The sequence below is a fragment of the Lethenteron reissneri genome, chromosome 35, assembly GCF_015708825.2.
Source record: "Lethenteron reissneri isolate LAM-NWPU_2019-01 chromosome 35, ASM1570882v1, whole genome shotgun sequence".
NCBI classification, from domain to species: Eukaryota; Metazoa; Chordata; class Hyperoartia; order Petromyzontiformes; family Petromyzontidae; genus Lethenteron; species Lethenteron reissneri.
In genome coordinates, this window is record NC_083813.1 from 4,188,959 (window position 1) to 4,207,675 (window position 18,717).

Genomic DNA, 18,717 nt, shown 5'->3' on the forward strand with positions numbered 1-18,717 from the left:
GCATGCGTTTGCGCGAGTGCGCACGTATCTTTTGCCTGTATGGATGTGCAAACTGTACACAAGTGCATCATTTTTGGAATCACGCATGCATCCTGCCGAGTATTGAGCCACACAAGGAAAGCCACGTGGGATTTTGAGTGTTTGAAATACTCAGAAGTCCTCTCAGTCTGCAGTTACCTGCATGCAGGCTCTGATCAGTAAATTTTAAACACCATACAAAAATGTCATTGAATATAAAAGGCATACTAAAAAATTTAGAATTTTTGCCAGTCCATGTTTTTATTAGCTACTGCTTACTTTTTGGCCAGATTATAATAATATATTGATTATTTAAAATATAATCTGTAAAGTGTAATAACTTTAGTCAACCTCAGGAGGCCGTAGATATAGGAAAGGTCCTTTTTATACCTCTTGTGGCTTCTTCCAAAACATTTCAAACACTGTATGAGTAGCACACCTTTTGAGGAATCTCAAAATTATTATGTGCTACTTCATAAGAGCAAGATTTAAGAAGGGCAAATGACTGTGCAAGGGAGAAAGGAAAAGTGGTTATGGATGAAGATGTGTAAATGTGTGTGTGTGCCAATAAATAGCCCACGGCATGTTAAATCAATGCAAAGCTTGTCAGACTCAGCTGAAGGAGATGGCAACACATGAGGCAAATCTCCCTTGTTGTCTCAATAAGCAGGCACAAGGCACGGAGAGTCAGAAATGCCAGAAGCTCTGAAGCGCAGGGGTGTCCAAAGGAAAAGTAAGACTGCCAGCTGGTGGACTTGTTTTGATTTCACCATGAGCCATAGGAACTCTGCTGAGATGCTTGCTCATGGGTACCACTGTTGGTACACAATAAATACAAAGCACACACACTCGAGGGCAAGGAGGAGGCACGCCAGTGGAGTACTTATAAAAACCAACAATATGCACAGGCTATCCACCAAGGAAAAGCTCAGGATTGTAGGAAGACAAGTGGCATCTCGCCACCACATCCAGAGGAATGCTTCTGGGCCATACACAGACCAAACCACATGAGCAACCAGTGGTCCCTGTGGTGGAACGCTTCATCTTTAACCATTAAATCCAAGTGTCGAAAGGAGTGTTACAAAGCAAATCCAATCTCCTCCACCTCCCCATGCAGAGTCCCCTTCACAATAAGCCAGAGCAAACAGAAGGTTAACCAAGCGCTGCATGCAGTCCAAGCCAGTTCAGCTGTTCAGCACACACAACAAACAACATCTAGCCAACTACATGCAAGCTGAAAAGCAATGGAGGACAAGTGAACTGCAACAAGTTAGCATTAAAATTTATATTTTTGCATGTAAAACATATAGCACATGAGAACAAGTCACTGAGCAGCCTCAGTGCACAACATACCCACCCATTCCACACGCAGTATTATTGTAATCAATGCAATGTCTAATGGCATGAGACTTGATTAAATGCTCACAATGCTTATCTATGGTAAAGATTGCAGAATATCGAGGCATTCTTGACCTCTATCATATATATAGCCCTGAGTAATTGGCTGAAACGATGCAAGTGGAGCCTGATTCCATGATTATGAATCTCAAAATCGGACTGTAATTTTTAGCTTAAATATATCACATCGAGCAGCCTTTATGATTATCTATCTTAAATTACAAAGAGTTAAATGGAATAAGTGAATGCCCAGTTTGGCTCCAATCAAAACATAAGTTCAGTGCACTCTACATATTTTGTCTCTGAATTTAATGAAAATGTACCAAAATGAAAAAAAATTCAAGCCAACAGATATTGAATTTTGACTAAAACTTTCGTGACTGCAGGAATTCCTATTCGTTGGTTCTTTCGGTAAAGTCACGTAGATAGAAAAAATGTAATAAAAAGAAAGTGAAAAGAAATATTACAAATTTAAATTTAAACTTTAGCCTGGTTCTTAATTGGAGTGAGTGTACTGGCAGTCGATAATGTAGACTGTAGCCTGAAAAATAAAAAAATAACAAAAAGCCACGACGTTTTGATTGCAACACAAGCGGTCGTCATCAGCATTGATTCACTTTTTTATTATTTTTTTTCTATCTATGTGACTTTACCGAAAGAACCAAAGAATACCAACAGATATTGGTGTAACATGAGAAATTGTGGCTTCTCAGCTCTTCAATGTAAAGTGCTACATTGTGTTCTTCCCCAATGTACACAAACTGTGACTACAAAATAATGAAAACTGTTCAATGTTAAGCTTCTTGAATTTTTGCAAAAGTGAATTTATATAGTCAACGTATGATATCCCACCGATGTGAATTATATATATGAAGGTATGGTAAAAAAAGGAATGTTGTTAACAAAGAAGTATTTGATTTTACATTTGATGGACGACCAGGACAAAAGAAAAAAAAATTATAGATTAATCATGAGGTATTTCAAGAAAACATTTGCAATACACTGGGGTAAGGAAACTTTGGAAAATTAAGTCGGTGTAAATGTTTCCTAGCGTCTTCCTGCCAGGTTTTAGCCTGGTCTTCAAACACTGCTGTAATCCTAACACCTGTTGGAAAATGAAATTCTGAAAGTAAAACGAGCTTTATTTTTAAGAGAAAAAAAGTAACCTCCATACAAACTGGCATTTAAAAAATTGTCTTGGTTTTCTTACCTAAATAATTGATAGTAAGAAAGTAAAATATGATAATATAGATGCATGCAAAATACTGCTTAATTAAAATAAACGACCTTAATCCTTTGGATAACTTTAGGATGAACCCAGACAAAAAAGTATCCGGACTTTTACACAGATTGAAATTTGCCAATAAACTCCCAGTGTATTGCAAAGTATTGTTTCATTTTCTGCAGGTGTGCTGCTGACAGCATTACCATAAGCTTAGAAAATAATTGACGAGCCGATCCAAAGTCTGCCAGCTGGGATAAACAGAATAATTTTTGATAGCATTAACATTTGAAACATTTTCTCAAAATACTACAGTATGTAGGTTTTCATGCTTGCATTTTATAACTCTCTGATGTGTTTTCAAGTTGCACCGCGTGTTGTTCGGCATGACGCTTGAAGTTTTTGCACCACGTCCTGGGAACGTCTTCAGTGCTGGGAGCTTCTCCAGGAAGAAAGAGTTCCCAGCACGTGGAACAAAATGTCAAACATCATGCCAAACAAAACAAAGATCTCCCGTGTAGCCTTAACAGAGTGTTGGTGCAAGTGCTGTTAGTGAGCAGCTATGAAGGCCAGTACGGCACACGAGGGTGTGGGTGACCAGCACCGTGCACAGCCACCTTTTTCTCCCCAGTGGTGATGATTTTACACACTGCACCTGATACTCATTTGAGACGGAGTCAACCTTGGGGAGGCCCAGAAAAGGTTCAGATAATCGTCACTGGTGTTGGCCGTGAGCTGGAATCGAACTCGGGTCACCAGGTTCTTAACGCAGCGTGCTAACCGTGAACACTGCCGCTCTCCATGCCAAGCAACATGCTGTATGACCAAACAACACATCAGAGAGCTATATGTTCTCAGAAGTTTGAAAATGGCATGTCAAGTAATTTATTTTATAATTTATTAAGCAATGAATATTAAATGTGTGGGCAATTGAAATTGTGTTGTAATTAATAACTCTATGCTTTTTATTGTATGCATTTTCTATTCGCTCACCTAAAGTATCAACCTGGATTATTTATTCATGGGAATTATTCACTGTCATTTAAAAGTTGATGTTATTTCGTACTCCAATTGCTTATTGATAACATTGAATTCACAGCCAAATTTACTGTTCACCCCAGATTACCACGGTTGGCTACGTACGGTGCAAAATAAGTTCAACATTCATCATTCCAAAACATGTAAACATAAATCTGCGCTACTTAAAATAAACATGCACCTTCAGCAATTGTTTCTTGCTGTGGTTGTCCCACCTGATGACGTACGTTTGTGTTGCGCCCGAAACGTCGTGATTTAATTTATTTTATACCTACGTGACTTTACCGAAAGAACCAAAGAGTACGGATCCCTGCAGTCAAGAAAACTTCAAATCAAGAATGCACAGCGCTTTTAATGAAGTTCTTCTAACCAGTGAAACAATTTCCAACAAACTGAATGTTTTATTTTCTACAGCTGACCACTTTCAGTGTGCAAGATATGCATGCAGCATCTGTGTTACTTTACAATTTAGATATTTTAACAACCTTTGGGGGAAATTTTGTTGATCCACAAATTCAGTGGTTATTTATGTGCATCACCACTTTAATAAACAAACGTGGGGGTTGTAAGTAGTCTTGTACCCACTTACAAAGGTTGGTTTAAAAAACCACAATGTGAAATTTTCGGCCCCAGCAATGCCCAGAGGGAAAGGTGGAAATGCAGGCCCATGAGTGGACGTCAATGAAAACCATCAATATCGATTAAATTAACCGAACAACCTCATATTTGTCCAGGTAAAGTACCAGAATACTTTGTAATCCATGTTGGACATACCATACATAAATTACATAATATTTAGGGAAACATATATGATAAGTTTGTTATCAATGCCCTCTGAGTCCAGTGTATATAAATGGGCAGTTTTAGCTTTGGCGAATTGTGGTTGCAACCACAATGGTGACAATTGTTTTACATCCATAATGGATAATCTAGCACCACACACGGGCATAAGTGTCCATCTTCCCATATTTTGGAATCAAGAATGGTGTGCACCACAAATTATCAACCAACTTACAATTAAGAAATAAGAGTTACACAGATGTATAGATCTCCATACATCTGCTCTGAACAATAACAATCAAAACATCACAAGTTCACTCTCACCGAATTGTGATGGGGAAAAAGGCCTATTCTTCCACTCTGCAGCTACATGAACAAAACTAGTCTTCACGTCTATACGTCATCCACCTTTTCACATTTAGTAATGCTTGGGTCTGGACCTTGGGAAACGTCGCAAATCTGGATTGCGAGTTGATCCGAGGTCTTTTGTCAGACTGCTCGTTCTCGGATTCACATCACTACATAGTAATTTTACGCCACCATCCTCAACCTCAACCTTCTCAACTTTCTTGCTTTCCTCAACCTTTCAAGACCCTCTCAACAACAATGCTGCCCTTATTTATTCAAGAAAGCCTCTGACATCTTTGACCCATTCCCTAAACGAGTGTTTGTTAAGCTGGAGGGGCACCCTACCTGGACAAACTCCACACGTGCCAGGTGGTTAACGCTAAGCTCCACACACAGATATTCAGGAACTCGTTGCTGTACTGCAATAGCGGCCATGCCCATTCAAATGTCACGGTTATCATCCAGCCTCACAGAGGCTATGCATGCACCTACTGCTTTGCAAATATTACAAACGCCGACCTAACGTTTGTCCGAGGGGCTTTGTGTATGTGCTGCCACTCGGCAGTACACAAATTGTACATCAGAACTATACTTTCAAACCAACTTCCTCAATCTCGACCAAGACATTTCCTAGCACTCAAAGATCCTCCGGCATCAAACTCTCCACAGTGCACCCCAATCTTTGCTCACCAATTCTCCTCGGCCTCCTCCAAATCAAATGTCACATCACCGCCACCACCACCACCCCCATACAGACCCATCATCACCACCACCATCGTCACGGGCAAACGCTGTCAATGCGGGAACCTCTTTATCACGAGACTTACTCGCTGTGGGAACAATCAAAAGCACATTTTAAACACACGCGAGGTTTGTTAGCGTATACTGTCGATGTTGCTGTGGGTCTCTGGAGGTTGCGTTCACCTGTACGACGATGTTAAATGTCCACCCGCGAAGGGCCGAGGCGTCGTCCGACTCATCGACGCGACCCGTCGCTCTGTCGCCTCTCCGCCTCGCGGTGTTCACGCCGCGGAAACTTCCGATTATGATATTTCTTTTGTTAATGTAACAAAATAAAAAAAATTTAAAACTCCCCGAGATGATGGTGGTAATGGCGAGTGAAACAAATAGATACGAGACGGCTAACACACACGAGGGGGGGGGAAGAGAGAGAGGGGAAAAAAATCCCACACACAAGAATAAAAGGCGACGCAGGCGTACGGGCGGAGCGATTCGCGTACAGTGCGCGCGCCCTCGCCTTAATAAAATATTTATATTACTATATATATTTATTTCTTTACAACACAAAAAACACACAACTTGGTGTCGCTTATACCCTCAATTTTTTTTTTTGGGGGGGGGGGAGGGGTGGCTCGTTATCGTTTTAAACGCGAGAGTTTAGCGGGTGGTGCTGGTGGTGGTGAGCCTCACAAGCCGGGAGCGACGGCGCTGCGAGCGCGCTCGGCCGAGGCCTACTGAACCCCGGCGTGTGCCACGGAGCCTCCGATTTTCCTAACCCCGCCCGCCGCAGCTTGGCGGCAGCAAGCAACGTGGGACGAGACCCATCCCCGAGTTCGGGAGTCCCCGCCCCATAGGGAAACGCGAGACAAGGCCACGCTCCCGGACACGCCCCCCTACCACATACCACGCCCCCTACCACATGCCACGCCCCCGGACACGCCCCCTACCCTCTCTGCCACGCCCCTACCCCCCGCCCCCAATAACCCCCCCCACTCCCCTTGCCAGGCTCTGCCTACCCGCACCGAAACTCAGTGGCCTCCCACTTCTTTCTTGGTTCTTTCGGTAAAGTCACGTAGAATGGAAATAATAAAATAATAAAAATAAAACATTATTAAATTTTTATTTTATTATGTTTTATTTTTATTATTTCCAAATAATAAAATAAGAAAAATAAAACATTATTAAAATTTTATTTTATTATGTTTTATTTTTATTATTTTATTATTTCCATTTTACGTGACTTTACCGAAATAACCAAGAAGATGAATCCATGCAGTCACGAAAGCTTTAAATCGAAATTTGGCCTCCCACTTGTACACTCCCACTGATGTCTCTGTCACCACAGTCAGAGTTCTATTGAGATGGGGGTTATGTGTTTAAAGCCAGGCTTAATTCATGGCCATGTTTGTTTGTTGTAGTGCGGAGTTAGACTGATGGCCTTAATCTAAGTTGTCTTGTGGTTGTTGTTTGACTTGCATCCCACTGGGATTTTTGCACAGCGTTGGTGTACAGTGCTTTTTCTGCAATATTTTGCTGTCTTTTCTTGGATTTTCTGTTTGCACATAGTCACATAGTCACTTTAAGATGTTTTATTGTTCATGTTTTTGTTTTTTGTTTGTTGCGGTTGCACCCGATTCAAGAGCCGAATGGCTCACAGGGCTATACCTAATAAATGAACTTGAAACTTGAATTCGCCCGATGTCTTCCGCTGCAGCGTCGTGTTTTTTTTTTACTTTCTGGGCCAGGGATGCTCACCTTTTTTCCCCCTTTTAATGGAAGATTTCAATGGCTATGTGATCTGACAATATTGACTGGCCTATTTGAATTGGCCTAGATTAAATTATTCACACGTATTTGACGTCCTTAAGCAAGCGCCCATTGACATTCGCTCTTTTGCAATGTTATTTAATACACTTTATTGTTTTGTGTGCAGTACATTGCTTTCACTACATCTCGTAAGACCACGTAAGCTCAGCAGACTTTTGGCCTGGATAGTGTTTTTATGGGTGACCACCATGTGGAAAGGACAGGTATCGTCGGCGATGTGGCAGCAGAGGGCAATGCAGTCAAATCTGCAATGCGCTCCCTCACCTTCAAACCGCACTGACCTCATGGTCCCCAAAATGTGGGGAGTCCTCATCCTGCAGTAGATTGACAACAAGAGGACTATGTACAGTAAAAAATCTGAATTTGGGCTGACGCAATGGTTTATTCTTATTATGGACATTTATTCCTAACAAAACGATCTGTGATAACCCATCCAATTAAATATCTAGCGATTCTCTTAATGTGTTTCACTTTGTTGCTGTCAAAAGACATATCTGAGTTTTTCGAAAACAGACTAATGGACCAATCTCTCCGCAGTAACACAGTGACATTAAGGAGTAATTCCAAAAATCATTAATCTGTCATGTAGTATGTGTCTGGATGGGATGTGATGGTGTGTAGTATTTGATATTGTCTCAGCCTGCGTACATGTTTCCAGTTGACGATTCACTGCGGCTGGATAGGTTGTCGGCTTAAATGAATAATCTTCCGGAGTTAACCTGAAACTCATCCACACCACTGAAGCTAGACCAATGCATGAAAACTATCACTTTCCCTCCTAGGTGGGAACTACAGAAAAAAAGGAATGGCATATTTTCAACATTTCTTACTTTGTAACCGTTCTCACTGGCAGAGCGAGTGAGGGGGTGTGGTGGCACGTGCCCCCCCCAATGATCCGATCGAAATTAGGGATTTCGACCCCCACTGCCACTGTGTAGCATATTATTACGTGCCAGGGACTCTATGAGATGATAGGACAATAGTCTGAGTCCATAATTGGCAATAAGTAACGGCAAAGCAGTTATACGTGACTCAGAATTGTGTGCAGTTGCGTATACAGTACACGACTTCCCATACCTTCAGCGAACGCGATGCAGATCACACGCGGTTCGAATTAGACCCTCGATTGATGGCTGTGCCATCGCCGTACAAGCGTCGAATAAACAGCAAGGGACAAGTCCTTACTTACTATCATTTTTCATTGCTGGAGGGGTTGCCCCCCTACCTGAAAATCCTGGCTTCGCCATTGACCGTTCTCCACATCATTACTAAAAGAAACAGCAAAATTGTATATTTTTTTCTGTAAATGTGTTGGCTGCACTTTTGCTTCAAAGGAAAATTGTGACAATGACAGAAGTGAAGCCCCATGTCATAGTAACATTACAACCTGTGGTAACGAATATTGCTGCCGCTGGAACTCTTAATACAATAGAATAATCACGAAAAACATTGAAATCCAACTGCATCTCAACAACAATAACACCAACCCTAACAATGATTTAATTAGTATAGTTCAACGTCATTGGTCCAGGGGTAGGTTTTTTACTGCATTTGTTGTCTTCCTAATGTACTACTAATGGGATGCTATGAGATGAAAAACTATAGTGGGAACTCACACAGTGAGCAGTGCACCACCTGTTAGAAAATGCCCCCATAAGAGAATGTCACAAAACTACTTCTGCAGTCCCTTCGATAAGCATAATTATCCACACGATGAACATGCCTATATGTTCAGCAGTATTCAATGAATATACATGAACTGAAATACGTTGAAGTGACATGCATTGAAACTGTATTATGCACTTTTGTGAAGTGATTGGTGACATCAACTATCTGCACTTGGGAACTTGGTTTTATCATCGGCATTTGAAACACAAATTTAAATCCAAGACCTCAACAGTTCTGGCTCAGTGTTCTGAAACCCGAGCCACCCGCTGGGCCAGGGTTGTTAACAGCCAACATACATCTTTGGGGCCGGACTTGTCAGCACACAAATTGTAGTCCTTTGGGGGAGGTTTGTCAATACCCACAGGGGTGCTATATGACCAGCTTGCTACCATCCAACAGGTACTACTGGAACAGCTTTGTTAACATGTAAGTGTAACCCCAATGGGTCATGGTTCGGTAACACACGCTCAATCCCATTGAACCAGGAAGGTTAACATCCAATGAACTGCTATAGGCCAGGCTTGGAAATGCCTAATAAATGTTATAGAGCCAGGTGTGCAAATACCCATAAAACTATATAGGGTCAAACCTGTTTACATCAGTGGAATTTTATAGTGACGGGGTTTTTAACACCCAATAGGATTTAATAGGTGCACAATTATGCTTGTCAACAGCAAAAGGGGGTGGTACAGGGACAGCCTTGTAAACATGCAAATGAAATACGATTAGGGCATGGCCATTAACAATGGGACTACATATAACCATACTTGTTAAATGCAATGGAATTTCCCAGGGAAGGTTAATGTACAATGGGATTCTATTCCACAACCCTTCTTAATATGCAGAATCATTCCCATATAAGGCCCAGGTATACCCAAAGGGATTTCATTGGCAATGATTTGTAAACACCTAATGTGACTGGACAAGGGTTGCCTTTGTCATCTGGCAAAAAACGTGGAGGATTGAAAAGCAACCCTTGGATAATCACATGAGGTGTAATTACATTCGCTGTTAACAGGGCCCTATATGGGAATTAATCTGCATGATAACCCTCCACTTTATCCCCATGAGAGCAGACTTGCCAATAGCTCCCTTAGGCTTCATGTCTGTTAACACCCCACGTGATTTTATAACTAGTGAAACGGCTCATTATGATTTCATAAGGCTAGATTTTAGACATCGCATGGTAATACAGTATACAGGGTCTGGTTTATTAACATGCACATTTAGTCCTAATATGGCGAGGCCCTGTTAACGCCCAATATAATTACATAGGAGCTGGCTTGCGAACACCAAACAGAATTCGAAAAGGGACCGACGCATATTCATTCCCAATGGGTGAGTCGTGTTGGTAACACTCCAATGGGATTGCAGGGTCATTAGGGGTCACGCTCCTCGTCTGTCCAGGCACCACGTGCACGAGGAGCACGTGGTGCCCGACGCAGTTTCCCGCGCAACGCGCGCGCCACGGAGACCGCCCCCTCATTGGTCCATCCCACACACCCCCTCCCACACACCCCTCCCCCCACACACCCCCTCCTCTCACACACACAATCTCCCCTCCCCTCCCACACACCCCCTCCCCCCACACACCCCCTCCCACACACCCCCTCCCACACACCCCCTCCCCCCACACCCCCTCCCCCCACACACCCCCTCCCACACACCCCATCCCACACACCCCCTCCCCCCACACACCCCCTCCCCCCACACACCCCCTCCCACACACCCCCTCCCCCCACACACCCCCTCCCCCCACACACCCCCTCCCACACACCCCCTCCCCCCACACACCCCCTCCCCCCACACACCCCCTCCCACACACCCCATCCCACACACCCCCTCCCACACACCCCCTCCCCCCACACACCCCCTCCCCCCACACACCCCCTCCCACACACCCCCTCCCCCACACACCCCCTCCCCCCACACACCCTCTCCCCCCACACACCCCCTCCCACACACCCCTCCCCTCCACACACCCCCTCCCCTCCCACACACCCCTCCCCACCCACACACCCCCTCCCACACACCCCCTCCCACACCCCCTCCCCTCCCACACACCCCCTCCCACACACCCCCTCCCACACCCCCTCCCCTCCCACACACCCCCTCCCACACACCCCCTCCCACACACCCCCTCCCCCCACACCCCATCCCAAAGACCCCCCACCCCCCCGTATAGTATGAACAGACTATTGTGGCAAGTGGCTGTGATAGCGCACCGATGAAGGCCGGGGACAGCACACGCGAGGCGGTGGGTGGCCTGCACCACGCCCGACCGCCTGCCAGACACACGGGCCCTCCCCTCCCACACGCCCTTCCCCGCACTTGGCCCCTCCACTGCGACCTCCCTTAAAGCCCCTCCACACCATGGACCCCCCGCAGCTTCCCCACTCCGCTCCCTCCCACGGGTCCGCTCCTGCCCGACGCAATCTACCCCCGTCAGCCCCCCCCCTCCCCACTGAGCCCCCCCACACCGCTTCGTATCCAACGTGTCAGGGTGGATGGCGGTGGATGGAGGGGGGAAGATATCTAAATAATTAAATAATGCGCCGCTTGAAATGGCCGCGCGCTCGCGTCCATGCGGGAAGGTCGCGCGGTAGCACTCGGGGGGGGGGGGTAGTTGGTGGGGGGGTAGTTGGTGGGGGGGGGTAGTTGGTGGGGGGGGGTAGTTGGTGGGGGTAGTTGGTGGGGGGGGGGGTAGTTGGTGGGGGGGGGTAGTTGGTGGGGGGGGGGGGTAGTTGGTGGGGGGGGGTAGTTGGTGGGGGGGGGGGTAGTTGGTGGGGGGGGGGTAGTTGGTGGGGGGGGTAGTTGGTGGGGGAGGCAGGGGGGGGTAGTTGGTGGGGGGGGGGGGGAAGAGGAGGCAGGGGGGGTAGTTTGGGGGGAAGAAGGGGAGGCAGGGGGGGTAGTTGAGGGGGAGGCAGGGGGGGTATTTTGGGGGGGGGGAAGGGGAGGCAGGGGGGGGGGGTAGTTGGGGGGGGGAAGGGGAGGCAGGGGGGGGTAGTTGGGGGGGTAGTTGAGGGGGAGGCAGGGGGGGTAGTTTGGGGGGGGGGAAGGGGAGGCAGGGGGGGGGGTAAGTTGGGGGGAGGAAGGGGAGGCAGGGGGGGGTAGTTGGGGGGGTAGTTGAGGGGGAGGCAGGGGGGGTAGTTTGGGGGGGGGGAAGGGGAGGCAGGGGGGGGGGTAAGTTGGGGGGAGGAAGGGGAGGCAGGGGGGGGTAGTTGGGGGGGTAGTTGAGGGGGAGGCAGGGGGGGTAGTTTGGGGGGGGGGAAGGGGAGGCAGGGGGGGGGGTAGTTTGGGGGGGGAGCTAGGGGAGGCAGGGGGGTGGGGGAGGAGGTGTGAAGGACGGGGGGGGGGTCTGGGTCGCTGGGGTCCCGGTTGGGGTCCCCCCCCACCCCCACTGCTACCACACACGGACGATGCCCGCCCCCCACTCCTGACAATGAACAACTTGACAATGAACTCTTGAGAGAGAGAGAGAGAAGGGGGGCAGCAGCGCTGCCGCCCCCCTCTCGCCACATTCCTACTCCCCAACCTCAACACAACCAGCAAACACAACCGAGGCAACAACAACAGCAGCAGCCGCCGCGGCTCCCACCGCCATCACCACAGAGGCCTGAGGAGGAGGCGGCTGCGATGGGCCCAGGGCTCGAGGCGCCGCGCTCATCACAGGGCAACACGCCGTGAGGGGGGTATGGGGGGTACATTCCGTGAAATACCGAACGTTTACGAGGGGAATTTTAACCGAGAAAAAAACCAAGGGAATAAACCGCGAACTCACCGAGACACAACGTCGAGGGGCGAAGTTAGAAACGCGAAGGATATTTGCGAAGTTTAGAATAAGATCGCCTTTGCACGGCGCTGTGTAGCTTCTAACGCCTCATTTGCATATTCGTTACGCCTCTGCTGATTGGATGGCGCTTTGGGCGTACGCTATGATTTTTTTTACAGAGTAATGCAGGTTTAAGTGGACGATTTCTGGGGGTGTCATGCATCGTGCGTTGTGTTTTATTCGTTTTTTTGTGTGTGTGGGGGGGGAAGGGGTTGATGTTTAATTTTTTTTTCTACTTTTTAAAGGGCGCGGCGCGCGGCATTTTATTTTGTGCGGAATCCTTCGTGCCGGGCAGCGTTCCCCGTCACGCGCAACCGTCTGGCCGCGTGACGTCACGCGCCGCATAAATTATGTTAATGAGAGGACCCCGGAAGAGAATGCCGGACGCGCGATTCAGGCCCCGGATGCACCACCGTTGGAACCGCATAAATTATGTTAATGAGAGGACCCCGGAAGAGAATCCCGGACGCGCAATTCAGGCCCCGGATGCACCACCGTTGGAACCGCATAAATTATGTTAATTAGAGGGGAGCACAGATTAAAATTTTAAATATTAATTTAAAACGCTGTATGAAAAGCTCCGAGGCTATTACAAATTGTTAATTCGTTATTGCAAAAAAAATCCCGGATATGGGCGAATTAATACATTGCACATAAATTATGGTAAATACACCTACTGGAATTTTGGGCATAAATTACGTATGTTAGTTTCCGGATATTGAATGAATGTGCGCCAAAAAAGTCACCCGACAGGCACATAAATTATGCTAAACGTTCGCGACGAAATATCCGCATATATTATGTTAAATTTGCGCCCGATTATCTTGCATTTACTTTTTGGACGTCAATTACGTTAAGTATGTTAGCTTCCGGGTATTATAAGGCCTGAATACACGTGGTGCATCAATTGTGGTGGCATAATACACGCCGCAATAAAATAACCGGACGGACGCATACATTATGTTAATATAGCTAGCGTCCACGTCTGTCAGCGGTGTGCATATATTATGTTAATTAACCTACTATTTACGTTTTGGACAAAAATTACGTATGTTAGCATCTGGTAATCGAAAGGACCGAATGCACCGTGGCGCATGAATTGTGCTCGCACGACAGTGTACCCCGTCAATCAGTTAACCCGAAATGCGCATAAATTATGTTAATTATGCTTGACATTTGACAGTGCTTCCGGGAATGCGCGCGCAGCCCACGTTCGTCTGCACGAGGCCTCCCCTCGCCCGCCGCCTCGTGGCGGTTCGCACGTTTCACATTTCAACCCACAACCCGGCGCGGGTCACGCGGTGCTACGCGCCACGTGGGCCATTCTGGGATGGGACATCGAACGAAAAGTCATCGATATATTTTAGGGGCCGTCCATAAATGACGTCAAGCGATTTTTTTACAACCCCCTCGTCACACGGCGTCACAAAGTCAGACCACACCCTCAAATATGATGTCACAAAGCTCTGCCCCCCCCCCCCAAAAAAACATTCTTGAAATCGCTTTAAACTATTGCCATTGTAGTGCGTATTTAATGTGGCGCTGCACTCTGATGTTGTAGGAGAAAACATTAAAAAGTTTATTTAATTAAGTAGAACGTGTTTATATTTATTTAAAGTTGCGCATTTTGATGTGACGTCACATTCCTCAACCCCCCCCCGTCAGACATCCTCACAAATGTCTGACCCCCCCCCCCCCCCCAGACAAAAAAAAAATCTAAATTTGAAAACTAATTTCCTGCCTAAAATATCAAAAATTCACTAACACATAGGATGGACTTTTTCTTTATTTTTTACAATGTGTATTGTATTATATTGCTGTTTTTCTTTTTTACCTTTTCTTGTTTCATTGTATGTAATGGCAGAGATTAGGGATTAATAAAGTACAACCATAACCACAATCATATAAACAGAAATCTATTTCGATTGAAAGCTTTCGTGACTGCAGGGATTCATCTTCTTGGTTCATCACGTAGAAGACAGACCTGTTCTTCACCTGAGGACGGCTGCTTGCGTTGTGGCCGAAACGTCGTGAGAATTGTATTGTTTTATTTGTATTATATTACTTCCCTTCTACGTGACTTTACCGAAAGAACCAAGAGATATCTATTTTATAGCAATATATTGGGGGGGGGGGCATTTTTAGAATATTTGAATATTGAGGGGGATGTGTCCCCCCCAATATATATTATAATTACGGCCGAGGGTTGTAGGGGTGCACAAATTGCAATCAAGGGTCATGGTTCAATAATTACGAATGTAGAGACCTTTAGCGGCCAAGTTAAATGCCAGGAACGTGTGTTTTGACCCATGTTATGTATAATTCCAAGCACGCACGTCTCTCCATGCTTGTGCACTTTGTAGGTTTTGTTTCATTTCCTTTGTCAAAGTGCACGTTTCTGACCCACGTCATATCAGGTATACGCATGAATGTTCCTTTAGTGGCATGAGCATGTTGTTTTTCGTGATATTTTCCAAAACACCCCAACATGCTCTGGTGTGGCACGATTTCATTTTGATCTGGATCCACCTTCAAATACTGCCCGAGGTGTTTTTCTTTTACGTCAATATTGACGATCATTGCCGTCACGGTGCTTGCTGTCTTTTTGTGTGGATGCACAGATGCCCATAAAAGGCCGATGCACCATGTACGGTAATAATATATTGTGGTTGTCTTCCATCAGCCATTGCTTTTTTTGCTACAAAATGGAGATTCTACCCTTTGAAAGCTGTTAATCTTTCTTATATCTTTGCTGGCCACATACTGGTGCACAAATCAGTTGTTACAGTTTTCACGGCCAGATTGCACAGATTATCCATTTATAACAGTGAATGCAATGCACTCAATTTATGTTGGGTGCACGTGAATATATAGCGAGGTTCTCATTAAGACTAAGATTCGACTGCACCAACTATGGGTGAAATCATCATGTCAGCAGTGCATGAATTAACTCTACTGTTGTGGAAGCTCCGATGATAATGCTGGTGGTATGTTGCATTGCTGCTAACATTTCAAAGTACTCACGGGAGTAGGCTTTGTCTGCTATTCCGTAAACGATGGGAGTCACCACGTGTTTTACCTTGGTGTGTATTGAGTGCACTAATTTAGCTGTATGCACAAGTCATGCACTCAACCCACACCACGTGCAAAGCCACAAAGTCTAACCGATCATATTTCAAATGCAATCATATGTCCGGAAGTGGTTTTCTAAAATCAATAACTATTTAAAGGGTAGATTAAATTATACATTATGTGGAAGCAAGGACACTCAAGATGTGTTGCAGTGTCATTCTTCTTCAGGATCTTCAGCAATATCAGTGCAAGGTCATCTTGATTAAGTGATTTCATAGGTGAAACCTGGGGGGGGAAAAACATGAAAACCAAAATACTAAGTATCAAAAACATGATTAGAAATAAGTATAAAGAAGATGAAACAAATCAATTTGACTATTTAATTGCACCTGGACAAATACATCAACCTCAAACACCAAGGGCATGACCATCCAATCTTAGGCAGTTGTAACTTTAAAATGTTGAGATAAACTTGCACTCGGGGATACAAAGTCTAAAGCTGAGGCCAAAAAAACAATTCCACTACAGTGAACAATTTGCTTAAGAACCACAGTGCTATATGTTTTATCATTTAACATTCTGAATCAAATGTATTACAGGGACCAATACAGTACTTTTAAAACAGTGATATGAAGATAATGCTTTTTCTTTTAAGTTCTCATATCTTCATAGACAATTCAAGTTGTTTACCAGAATTAACTCCACAAGTATTGATTTGTTATTGGATTCTAACATGTAAAGGTTTAATCCCAGAAAGCACAAACTAATAGCAACTGGCTTGAAAGGAGATTCCATATATAGATAATACAGAACAGTTCACTGTTAAAATGATGTTTAAAAATGCCTCTCAGGCCATCCTTCATTAGCACTTGAAATTTCTCAGTGACACTTTACCAATTGTAACTCTAATATATTAACACCAAGCCTAAAAAAGCTACTATATATTAATTAACTTTTAAATTCAAACAATGCAAGAGGAATTCGCAAACATACACCTTACAGGACTGCTATTATGACGAAGAACATTTCCATCAAATTCATTTCACGTTTCGTAACATTTTTGCAGAGTGCAAAATTATTACAAGGTTGTTGCATTTTCAGAAATGTGCCAAGAAAAACGTGATGGATGTCTTCAAGACAATGCAGAGGCGATCGTTCAAAGAACAGCAATTGAGGCAATAGATAAACAGCGACAATTCCTAAAAGTAAAACAGCATATGGAGCACAAAAAGGACCACTTAAGGCCAGTAGACATGGGTACTTTGGTCAACCATTGATACATGTGGCTTTAGGTGCAGCTGTTTACGTAACTATACACAGCCTTGCCTTAAAAATCACACAGTTATTACGGCAAATAATACCTGTCAACCACTTATAGATTGCTTCGGTAAACCTTACGACAGCATTGGGGGTTTACAATTTAAATCAGACCTGGGGTTTGCACCAAAGGAAATTCTCATTGCAACTACAATTCCACAGCCTCAAACAACAATACAGTAAATGACTCCATAAAACTATTATTTAACCATTAAACTTTAAATGATATTTGCTTACCAGAAACCAACTTTAGGCATCCGAGCATTCAGTGGTGATTCGTGGAATTCAACTAAGGTACCGTGCAAGGTAACAGATAATGAAAATTATGAACAGAATAAGCCACGTTGTTTATTCCTTGTTGAAATACCAATGTATCGTTGAGATACATACTGTATTTGCTAATATTGGTTGATGTGTTTTAAATGAAGTGACATTACATTTCAGGTTGTATAAATATATTTTTTTCAATACCGAATAATTTTGTTGTACAGTCCAGCAATTACTGTACAGATCACCCCAAGCCTGAGCCTAACAATCAAGCGGCTGCATTAAGATAGTGGTAAACTGTAAAAAGAACTTCCAAAAAACGTGCTGCACTTGTTTATTGTAAGCATTTGATTAATGGGTCAAGGATATAGATGGCACCAATTGGTTTGCAAAAAAAAATGCTTTCAAAATTGCATCCTTACTCTGATGGAATTACAGATGTATTAGATTAGTTGATAACCGAGTCTCACCATGAACTAGTATAATTTCACTGACACCGCTTTTACAGGTCAATTTGTAAAACATTTCAGCTTTAGAGTAAACTTTTTTTTACACATTGCATTTGACAAAAGCTATGGCACTGTACGATGATGGGCTGGAATAAACTTCTTTTTTTAAACAACACATTAAAAGGTAAACGTTTCCAGTTATTACGTATTTTCAAAATCTATCCAAACATTGCACTTAATTTGCTATATGAATGTTGAGTAAAAATGCTGTTAAAATAGGCCTTATATTAGGTTAATGCAATGATGCTTAACATTTCGTTTTCAAAACATGACTATTCACTGTATGAAGAAAGATCATATGCCATACTTGGAACAAAAATGCGAAGCATATTCACTTTACTAATAAAAAAAATACACATTTGAAAAATCCAGAAATGCTATGTTAAAGCAGTATTTTGAAAGCAGGGCATATAGGCAAAAGTTTCAGGTATGCTCTCCACCCTGCTGCAGAGCATCCCAACGGGTTTTAACGTTGCATTTGTGAAATCTCCACACTTCATAGACCTGAAGGCGAGGTTTGAACAATGGAACACTCAGACACAAGGACGCGAGAGCTGCCATCTCAAAGGACACCAACACACAATACTGTACAGGGCACAACAAAGGTGTGAGTAAAAGAAATAAATGAAGACCAGAAAGAATAAAAATGACATGGAGACATAACCAAGACACACCTTAAC

General features: G+C 44.4%; 1 protein-coding gene across 1 annotated transcript in view; it reads right to left on the reverse strand.

Annotated features, from left to right (window-relative positions):
- Positions 1 to 12,938, reverse strand: part of LOC133350830 (chromodomain-helicase-DNA-binding protein 7-like) — a 164,753-nt gene extending 151,815 nt beyond the window's left edge. The window contains 1 exon segment of the mRNA XM_061565600.1: positions 12,822 to 12,938. The gene's annotated coding sequence lies outside the window, so the exon portion shown is untranslated.
- Between the last annotated feature and the right edge of the window lie 5,779 nt (positions 12,939 to 18,717).